Here is an 11,468-nt window from a genome sequence, read left to right as displayed (position 1 = left end):
CAATTAGGCAGGGAGAAGAAAACGACTCTCAGATATTCTCTTGGTAGCCGGACTTTTGCGTCATTGACAACGTCTATGCACTTGTTGCTTATGTCTTCACCTGTGTTAACTTGGATTTATAACAAGCTCTCTTTTATAGACATAAAAAAGGCAAATGAAAAGAGGTGTTTTGCCCATTAAACTGATTACATAAAATAAAGGTGCGCAACGATCCTCAGCTGTGGCATCTTTAATTACCCTATGCAAGTGTGTGTATGTGACGTCACGTGCAGACCCTTCTCGTGCTCTCTGTATCTGTGCGTGTGTGTCTTGTGTAGGCGTGTGTGTGCGTGCTTGTGAACGCACACACACACTGTGTGGCAGTCGTTCAGTGAGGAAAGGAGAGAGACGCGCCAGCACAGAGAGGCACGGAGCCGGAGCGGAGAGCATCAAGTAGATCGCATTTGGGGAAAATTCTAAACCAGCGTAGGAATCAAGAAAAGTAACACAAATACTAACGACTCTAATGCACCAATTGGACGCGTTAGTGTGGGGACTGTGTTGGTATTTGGAAGTAAAATGAAAGGTTTACCTGTCTCTTTATTGGATTTGGAGTCCTATTTGCGGCGGCTTTGACAGAGGAGTTGTGCATGCAGAGTGGGCTTTCGAATCGAATTTGACTTGGACATCCAGGATCCCTAAACGTCCTTAAAAACCCGCTGGACATCATTAAACTGTAAGCATTAATATTCAATTTCAATAACTTAACTTCTGACGAATTTACATAAAGTACGGAAAATAGTTGTTCTCTTTTAATTGATGTTGTTTTTTCTGCATTTGAAACTACTTAATCTTCTGTCGTACAGCCTGCATGAATATTGTAGGCATCTGTAGATAATCAAAGCATACCTGCCACGTAGACGCAGCGAGGCAGTGTGCGGTTCAGATAAGGATTTTAATGCCACCAGCAGGTACTTGATGGGCGAACCGTTATTTTAGCATGGGATGTGGTGTGCCACGGCGAGTGAGACTCTTTTCTGAGGACTTGTTGCGCCAGACCATGGCTCTTCCTCAAACCTCTGGGAGTAGAACAGCACTTGAATGAGGGAGTAAGCGGAGGGAGGAAAAGAAAAAACGAGCTCTGGGACTTCAAAAAAAGTTGACATCTGTCTGTTTTTTGTGCAGAAAGGAATTTGTTTTAAACATATTTTCTCAGTTTCCTACTCTGCTAAATGCACGAGCCATCCCGGAGTTGTAAAAATATGTTTTTTTCAAACATTCAGCATTAGTTAGCCAAGAGGAAACCCTTGGTGGTGGGCTGAAAAATCACAGAATCACAATAGTCATGCCAGAAACATCTCTAAACTCCTTCTTGTGGTGCTGGGACCCCCTTTATACTGTCAACTGTTTGTGGGAGTTAGAAAACCCTAACCGCCCCGTGTAATTTAACCATTTTATGAACTGTTTTTCATTACAGTCAGTTGGAATTGCAGCACAGCTAAAACTGACTGACATTTCTTTGAAGTCAAGATAAAGAACTCAAGATGTATGAGTCAGCAAGAAAAGCTGGCCAGGATGGAATAAGGATAGAGATAACTAGAGCTTCCTCCTATTTCACAAAGGTGATTCTTAAATATTTCTAGATCAGTCTTAGTGTAGTAATGAAACACTTTTATTTATTAAAGAATAAAATGCTGTGTTGGATCCCGTTTCCCCTTCAGATATGCCTCAATAAAGGTGATGGACACATTATGGACAGCAAAAACAATCATGCAGGCTGTGGTGTTTGAACAATGCTTTGTTGGTACCAAGAGGCTCAGAGTGCCAACAAAATAACTATTACATCACCACATCCTCTACCACTGATGCAGCGCAAGGTGGAATACAATTGATATTATTTTTTTTAATTACATTTTTTCTGTTGTTCTGATGAGACTGTGCCACTGTAGCCTTAGTTTCCTGTTCTTAGCAGTCAGGAGTGGCACTCAGTGTGGTCTCTGTCTGCTGTCGCTCATCTGCTTCCAAGTACGACATGTAGTGCGTTCTGAGTTGGTGGTCTGCATATCTTGATTGTGACAAACGGCTATTTGAAATTTTTATTTTTATTTTTTAACCAATCTCCCCAATTCTCTTTGATCTCTGATTTTAATGAGGTATTTTAGTTAACACAACTGTTAACAAATTTACCATTTTTGGATCATTCTGTAAAACCAAGGGATTGTTGTGTGTTGAAAGTCCCAGTATAGTTTCTAAACTTCTCACATCACCAACAACCAACCCATGTTCAAAGTAAATTTATCCCCTTTTTCACAAGTCTGATGCTCTTTTTTTCCATTTCTCTTTCCCATTTTTACTTCAGCAAATCATCTGTACTATCTCTAGATGCACCAAGTTGGATTCAAGTGTCTGACTGATTGGGTATTTTTCAAAAAAAGCCACAGAACAAACCCAATAAAAACACTGTTGAGTGAATATCATTGATCTTCTTTCATTAGAGTGGAAGAAGGTTAAAAAAAGCATGGCTACTGAGAAGTCAGTAGAGGGTTTAGATGTGATCAGTAAACCAACTCAACCTCTGTGATAACGTCAGTAGCATAAAACACGCTAGATATTTATGCTTGATAGTGAAGTTTGATTGCATATTGGTGAGGAATAAAGAAACGGTTTTGAAAGTTTGGGAATTCAGGTCAATATAAATGTGCATTTTCCACAAAAGAGACTGAACATTTTTGTGTAACACAAAAAAATCAAAGGCTAGATGAAGAAAAACAGTTCTGTAAAAAAAAATCTGCAGCCAATTGTTTTCCCAGCAGGAGTTTGTCTTGCTGTTGCGGAGTTGTCGTATATCATTTCAAATTAGCGCGCCTGGAATGCGCAGATGTTTGCAGAACTATCCATGACTAAATGTCAGAATTAATAAAGCTATGGGAACATCTGCAAAACTCTGTACGTCCACATAAAGGGATGCAAGAAATGTGTTTGTATGTGATATCCCATTGTTTGATGCTTCAAGCTGTGATGTGAATTACAACCATGTCTCACCTTTGGGTAAGAGTTTGCCTGGTCATGCATTCCAAAAACAAACAATTGCCATATTTTCTTGCTGGAAACTTGAGGAGTCTCAACATTGATGCAACAGAAATATGTTTTCCTCATTGTGAAGAGTTAGTTTCCTGTAGCATCAGTCACTTCTGATCTCTCAGTTGCCAGCTTATTGTTAATTTTTCAACAAATTAATCTCTTGGCTCACAAAAAAGCAAAAAAACAAACTGTGTGGTGTATCTCACATGTTGCTTTCTGTAGGTAAAATTAGGTTGAATATCACAACATCAGAAAAATATATGTATGCTCAGTTTCATCTGTAAGTGTTAGCATTTAACAAATTTCATAACATAGTGAATTCCCAGTATTGTCAGCTTAGGCTTGCTGTCTACTATACTCATTATTTTTGATGTAACCTAATGAGTGTTATCTCTTCATGACCTTAAGCAGTACTTGTTCAAATAGCTTAGTGTGTTTATTAGTTTGTTCACAAGAGAACGAGAGGACACTGTTTTCCACCACCCACTGCCAAAGACCGCAGGGGGTCTTTGATGCCACAGGCGTCTGTGAGGGTCATTTGCACTTTGGCAGATAAAGTAGGTCAGTCACTTTCAAGCTGGTTTAATTAGATGTTAAATGATTTATTTCTCATATTATCCACATTTGTTCACATTGGTTTTGAAGTTAAAGCGAGTGAGCTATAAAAACATTTTGAGTTATATTACCTGTAGTTTGAAGGAGAATATGTCACTCTGGAATCATTTCTTTGGCTTTTTCAACATTAAAAAGCATTTCACCTTTTTTGACAATTTTGACCTATTGGGACATTTCTAAGATATAATTAATGCTACTGGCCAATTGATGACAAGTTCTGTTACTAAACAGACATTTACAGTACCTTGCTGAATGCACAGGCACAAATTACAGTGTATTTTTCTGTAATTGGCCAGTACAAAGTACTTTTGAAGTGAAAATAAATAATGCATGTGTGTTAGGGTTCTTTGTTTTGCCATTTGGTCATCTAGGGACCAAATTGTTTCCCATATATTTTTAGTAAAATCCATGTCATGCCTTTTAGATTTTTATTTGTTGAAAAAAATACCTCAATCCATTTCCTTTATTTTCAGAATTAGTTTTCCTTTTTATTGTATCTCTCGTAAAATAACAGTTGCATAAATTGAAGTTTGTGGTTGGTATACGACAAAAAAATGTAACAAGTCTTAATTACTGGTGAATTAGCCCTTTACTACCATCTCAGCCATTGTGGAGGTTCATAAAAATAGAACATGGAGTAAGTGAGAGGTAGAGTGGATAAGGCATGTTTTTTTTTTTTTCTTTTTTTAGTATTTCACAGGGCATGTCTTGGTAATGTTATATTTTTTATAACCTTGTAAACAGTTAGGTGTCTTATATTCCACATGTGAGAAAAAAAAAACATTAAGTGGCTAATGCAGATGGGGTCAGGATACTATGCAGCAGCTCATTGGTTTCCTGATTTGCTATTGAGCAATACAGGCAGCGAGTCCTTAACATTCTCGCCGGAAGACCTGAAAGGATTACAAATGCGTGCTCATCTGGGAGTTATTCTGAAACTTGCACGAGGCTTTAAAAGGAAAACAAAATTCGAAGAGTGAAGTTGATGCTTCTGACTTTTGACCTTCTTACCGAGGCTAAACAGAACTCCTGTTGCAAAGATGTGGTATCTCCCCTGCAGACAACTGCTTTATGTTTCCTTACATGAGCCCTGACATTTGTCAAGCAAAAGGTTCCTTGAACCATCTGTGTTGTGATTGCTGAAGAGCTTGATCTTTCCTCCCCCTTGTCTAAAAACTTGCATTCCACCCATTCTTATGCCAGAGGTCCAGATTACTTCGGCACTCATGCAGGTAAGAGTGCCTTTTGTGAGCAAGTGTTGCAAAATTAGATTTCCCTCAAGAGCAGGGGGATGACTCAGGGAAAATGCTTCCTTTGCAAGTAAAATCCATTTAAGACATGCCAAGTAGTTTCACTTCCATGTTCATATTCTCATTAGAATACTTACATTTACAATGCTGTAAAATTACCAGATACTGATATTGTCGAACAACTTCGGCTTAGTTTTAGTTGATTACAACAGGTGTTTTCCATCTACAATGAAATGATGTAATAAACTCTATACTGAATTCATTCATTCATCATCTTTATGCTGCTGACAGAGTTCTCTACTCGCCAGACGTAAGTGTTGAATAACTTCAGCTTAGTATCAGAAGACTACAACAAGCTTTTCCCAAATTGCATCTACAGGTGAAGTCGTGTGGTTTGGCGAGAATGACTGTCAAAACTCCCAGGTGTCTCCACTCATGACGGGATTCCTCTGTGCTAGATTACTGGGTTATAGACTGACAAATAATAAACCAAAGTTAAACCAAGATCAAACTAGAAACTTAACTTTTCCACTTCTTCTAGTAAAAAAAAACAAAACATTTATTTAAAGACCATCCTCTCCATTTTAGATTATGGTGATGTTATGTACAAAGCAGCATGTAAACACTGAAAACACAACCTCCTGGAACAGACTGCCATTTGGTTTTTAGCTCTCTTCGAAACTTGCTACTGTACTCTATATTCTTTCTTTGGCTGGTTATTAAGACCTTCTAGAACATTATGAAACTTTTCATGGACAAACGTGGTTGTTCAGACTGCTAGCCCACTGTTTCTTGGTCTATTTGGTTGACTGTATATGTTTTTATTGTCTTTGGTAATGATTGCTTTGTGTAATGTTTCTATTCTTTTGTTTGCTGTTGACATTTTGTCTGCTCTCACAGTTTATAGACATTTCCTGCTTTTTGCCTGGCTGCAATTGCAAGTGCCAAATTGTTCTGAATATATCCTGCCTGCATGTATGCATAGATTATGTGACATCAGTTCTTAGTTGTCGTTTGTATCATTTCAAAGTGAAACACCTGACGTTAACTGATAGTTTTTGCTGCCAAAATATATTGCACCTAAATTTTACATTACATAAACTCCTATGTGTCCTATGTATTTATTGGTATTCTAGGAGATGGAGGAATTGGCCTTCGCTTGTAAACATATAAATAGACATCACAATGGTGAAACATTTGGTCGAAGTGTACAGAAATTCACATCTTGATGACAGAAATCGCAAATAGCGAACCAGTACATTTCATGCAGATAAAGTATATTTGCATTAAGAGCACAACTGCTATGGTGTGATATTGGCAAGCAGTGGACCAAATGAGCTGCTTATTTCAATGCCTCAAATCTTGTGGTTTGACAGTGCTTTAAAGTTACCTTTTTGTAAATAAGAACATATTTTATCAGATTCCTTAATCTTTAAACAAAACAAAAAACTGACATCCCAAAAGTTTAATTTCCAGCGGTTGCTTTGGCACAGGAAGTTGACCATCTACAATTTGGAATGTTGATGGTTTTGTCTTCCATGTGTTGAAGTGTGCATCCGCGAGATACTGACTGCCCTGCTGCCCCTTCATGTTTGTGAAAACAACTTGTTTTGTAGAGGGTTATTGTTCTGCTCCATTAGTGCTCAAAGAAAGCTCCTGACTGCGCAAAGACACATTGATAGTTTCTCCATGGGTACCAGGCCTTGTTTTGTAGGATGATTATGCAGGTAAATAAGTTAGAACTGCAACATAACAACTACAGTCTCGTGACTTTTGTCATTTCGTGTCTTTGTCATGTGAAGCTCAGTCAAATGCTGCAAATTAGATTGTAGTGGAAATAAGATGTATCAATATCCTGATAGTTAAGTTCATAGTAGGCAAATTTTATGACTAAATTCATGCTAAGAATGGGTAAAATTTCGGGAGATTGAAATTTGATCAGAGTGTGACATCTTTGTCTTTTGTTACACTGTAGTTGCAGAAACATTACTGTGTGAGCACTCTTGGCAACAAATTATCTTGTACATATTTCTCTTTTAACTTTTTCAACAAGAATTTAGACAGTTATAGTAAACATCTCTTTAACACAAACTGTAATTCATAGGCTTTATACCATGGAAAACTTTCGTCTTTGTAAGTATTTGTGTTTGGAAGACATGTTGTTATTTTTTTTTTCTTTGGTTGATAAAATGTAGAGCATGTGTATATAATTTATTGAGTGTAGCATAAAGATATGTGCATCAGCTAGTAATATATTTTTCTTTCTGCTATGTTTCAGTTGCAACAATACTTTGAGTGTTTCATAAAGATGAGTATATTAGCTAGACAGTAATATATTTTTCCCTTCTCTTGTATTTCAGGAACAAAAATCCATTTCTAAAAGATATTCAGCTATTCAGGATTCCTTGTGTAGAGAGAGCTTTTATTAGTTGTTTGCTGGCTGCTTGCCTACACACAGTCCCGTATTGTGACAGACCCAGACTCCAAAATCAGTTTGAGATAATGACTACTTTACTCTGTTTGTGAAAACACAAAAGGGAGAATTCTTCTTATTTTTTGGCAATTTGACTACCTTGAAATTAGATAAGTATAACCATATATAGACTGGAATATAGTACTTTAATTAGATGTCAGGTTATAAGGTTTGTTTAGTTGACTCTAAGATATTACTAGAATGTTTTCAAGTCTTGGGAACTTAACATTGTGTGTCTTCTTGTCTCTTCAGTTAAATGTTGTGCAATTGAAAATAGTAAGTAGCTTTGTGTCTTTTGTGTATATTTAAGAATGTTAGACACACTTATCAATTCTTATCATGATATATTCTGTTTCTCTTTTACATAAAAATTCCTCTTGTCTGTCCCTAAGCCTTACCAAACTTAACCTTTTGAATCTCAGCCCTATTGCAGAACTTCACATTTTTACTTACTGAAAAGCAGTTGTCCTTTTGAAAAGCTAGAGCATTACTTGAGTGGTGAATATGAATACTTTGGAGTCAAACATTTTGTGGGATACATCACTGATGCAATGCTTTATTGCATCCAGGCTCATGTGATGTAATCTGTGGAATCTGTCAGAGTGTGATTTCAATACAGGGTGGCTGAGCACACCCTACAATAAACTGAGGTTGAACATGACGCATATGGTAAAAGCTGTTTATTAGAAGAATTGTGGTTGTAATCTAGTAGATGGAAGGATCTGAAATTCCAGATTTCAGACTGGAGAAAATTGCCTTTGCACACCTTTATATTGCTCAAACTAGCTGCCACAGATGTTATGTTTTAGTGTATAGTGTCCTAAAAAAAAAATCCCAGTATTGTCTGCTTATGTATTGTGTGGCTGGCAAAAGGTTGTTCTGGAAAATTCCCAGTGAACATGTGCATTTCTGCAAGGTGTTTCATGTGTTTCATTTCTCAGTTCCCTGCTTCTAGGGTTTTTCCATACTGATGAATGATTTTGTTAATGGGTTTTTTTGTTGTTTTTTTTTTTTTCATGCACGTTGAGCAAACAGAGCTACCTCAAGAGTCAAATGTAAGCACTTTTTGTACTTTGTCCATAATTTAATATGAAACATTGGTTAAAATACAAGGCACAGAGAGAAAATCTTCAAAAAATAAACCAAAAGCTTTGATAGATGATGTCACTAGATAATATTATTTGGTATTTGCCATTTTCCCTGTTGTGTAAATTATATTGCTTTTCTCACAAGACAGAAAACTTAAACATTTTGTCCTGTAGTAGGACAATGTAAATTCAACATTTTTGAGTTTTAGATTATGTAATTATGTTATTCCCTCATCAAAAACATACCTAAAGTGTCATTGGATTCTTTCATGCATATTTGAAAAATTAGGTCATTGTGATTGATCATTTGTACTGCATCTCACTCACTGCTGGTATTTAATGTAAATGGAGGGGGGGAGGATATTTTGGAAATAGCAGCTAGTAGCTAACATATAAGGGGATGCTTATATTGTTGTTTGTCATGATTGTCAGTCAAAAGCTGCATAAATGTCACAATGTTCAACCAAAGTGGAGTTCTTTTTCACGGAATAAGTTCTCATTCCCCTCGCTGGCTGCCTTTTAGACTTAAAGCCTGCTTGACACAAACATTTGAAACAGATGGGCCTGACTGTAGTGAAAACATGTTTTAAACTCTACTCTGGTGATAATAAACTGCAAGTTTTGTTATCGCTTTCCCAAGTGATGATACTTGAGAGAATAAATGCAGGATTTATTTATTTTTTTAAGTAACCCACTCTGTCTGTGACCTTGGACAAACCAATGCTACACTGAATCTAACAAACCTCATCTACGTGCAGCTACAAGGTAACTCCTCTTCTATCAAGAATAACATTTTATCTTGCCAGAATGCATCCAAGGAATGCTCCCAATGAGCTACTGTTTTTGAAGGATGACAATATTGTAATTTAATGGCCTGCAGTGAGATTCCACTTGATCAAACAGGACTTTATTTTTCATAGCTACAAAATGGGTTTTGTCACTTCATAATGGTAATTATTTATGGCTTTGGCTCCCTCACCACTCACAAACCAATAGTGCTTAAAATAGATCTAGCCTCTTCCCAGCAATAAGTCACTTTGTGTTCTATTTGAAGTAGTCACATTTAATGACAGTTCCATGCTTTATGTATTGAAGTGCTCTAGCGTTAGCAGGATATCATCCACAGACATGCAGTGACTCAGCAGCCGCTCCATGACTCTGTGCCAACTCTCTATCCATTCCTTGTCTGGGGTTTTTTCACCGCATTCCAAGTGTCTGACAGTGTATGCTGGTGTGAGATGGTTGGGTGCATGTTGTTAAAGAGAAAGTTGTAGAATGAAAGCTTCTATGTGAGCATTTGAGTTATGTGCTTGCAGACATCCTTTTTTCTTTGCTTTCTGGGGAACGACCGAGGGAACAATGGGCACATTGTGTGGACTGCTGGCAAACGGCAGGAAGAGAGGGGGAGACGTCGGGGTGATGTGTAGAAGACTAGTGAAAACTTTAGAAGAGTGAAATGACATAAGATTTTATAGGCCATGAAGGGGACGCATGAAAAGACACTTGAAAAGAGATGAAAACGGAAGACAGAGGGAAAATAAATGTTCACTTTTACCTCATGTACCGCATTCAGGTTGTCATTACTGTACTTGGTTAAAATAATGTCAAATAAAATTGCACGTCCATAAAGGGTTTACATATACTGATTAGAGCAATTAACGTCATTTTGCTCCTTAAATTATGCATTTGAGCTGTGATGCTTGAAACATCTTCGGTTAATTTTTTATCTATTTGTCTTGTAGGAGCTCTCTTCTGTTTCCAAGTTACAAAAATTTAGCTGTTTCAAATGAAGCCAAGTAATTTAGAAGTAGTCTTTGTTCATTATGCCGTCCATTGATTAATGAACCAGTATCACTTGCAGTAAAACAGCCCCACAGCATGATACTCCCATCACCATGCTTGACAGATGGTACAATGTTTTCAAATTTAAGTGTCTTACCAGAGTTTCTAAAAACATACGGCTTCTGGGTGCGGCCAAATGGATCACACTCATATGATCCTTTTGTTTTGTGATAATATTCTCTTTAAACAGTGAAATGGATAAAAATTTCAATTATCTTCTGATTTAAGATGTTTTACAAATTTTATGGAATGACTGAAGTAAAGGTTGTGTAGTAGCAGGGCAATGTCAGAGATAGAGACATGCCCCAATACCAATAATTCAAATGCCCTGGTCATGATCGAGATCCAATATTTTGGAAAGCTTGTTGCAACTATTCATGCATGTAAAACTTTGGTTATAGCTGTAGCTTAGAAGTATTGAGTCTGAAATATTTTCATTTCCATGTTGTTTTTTTGGAACTTATTGTGACCTTATTTGGGTCGTTTTTTGTTTTGTTTGTTTTCCCCTCTAGCCATCTGGACTTCTTGTTTACTTTTTTGCCATCATAATTTTATTCTCAGAGGATTTAAAAGAGGAAGGAGATTTTTTTCCTTACTTTCTAATTAATACTACTTATTTTTGTTATTTAATAAAGTCTAGACCTATTTTTTATTTTTTTTTATTTTTATTTTTTTCTCCAAGATACCCAAACAACTGTCCACATAATCAGAAGTTGTGTTTACCGACTTTAGATAAATTAAGTTTCTTGTTCCAGGAAAAGTCATAGAGCTTGAAATGATATTTCCTTTTGAGTAGAATAATTCATAATTCTTTATGTTTTCTGCAGTTGTTTTGAGAGACATAGTCTCAGACATTTCTATGGAGTCGGTTTTAAACAGCACAGCTGCAGGCTAAGTTGGAGACTTATTACCAACAGACTGGATGAAGTTCCTGTTTTGTTTTTACACACATTATAGAGTCGCTGTAACTTTTTTGTATGTTGAATTTTACAGCATGCCCCCAATTTTGTAAACTCATCTAGTTATAACATACATGTACTTTGCACAGATTGTACTGCAAAAAAGCATTCTTATATTTGCTGTGCAGCGAGTATAAGAGTGTATGATTTTAACTACTTTCTGTGTAAAATACAAATATTT

General features: G+C 36.7%; 1 protein-coding gene across 1 annotated transcript in view; it reads left to right on the top strand.

Moving 5' to 3' along the window:
- The first annotated feature begins 220 nt into the window (after positions 1 to 220).
- lpar1 (lysophosphatidic acid receptor 1) overlaps positions 221 to 11,468 on the top strand; it is a 31,406-nt gene continuing 20,158 nt past the window's right edge. Inside the window, exon 1 of the mRNA XM_044096414.1 lies at positions 221 to 715. The gene's annotated coding sequence lies outside the window, so the exon portion shown is untranslated. The remainder of the gene's footprint in view (positions 716 to 11,468) is intronic.

Source organism: Gambusia affinis, linkage group LG17 (assembly GCF_019740435.1).
Source record: "Gambusia affinis linkage group LG17, SWU_Gaff_1.0, whole genome shotgun sequence".
In the NCBI taxonomy this organism is placed as follows: Eukaryota; Metazoa; Chordata; class Actinopteri; order Cyprinodontiformes; family Poeciliidae; genus Gambusia; species Gambusia affinis.
Note: the sequence above shows the minus strand (reverse complement) of the source record. Positions and strands in the feature narration are given on the sequence as shown.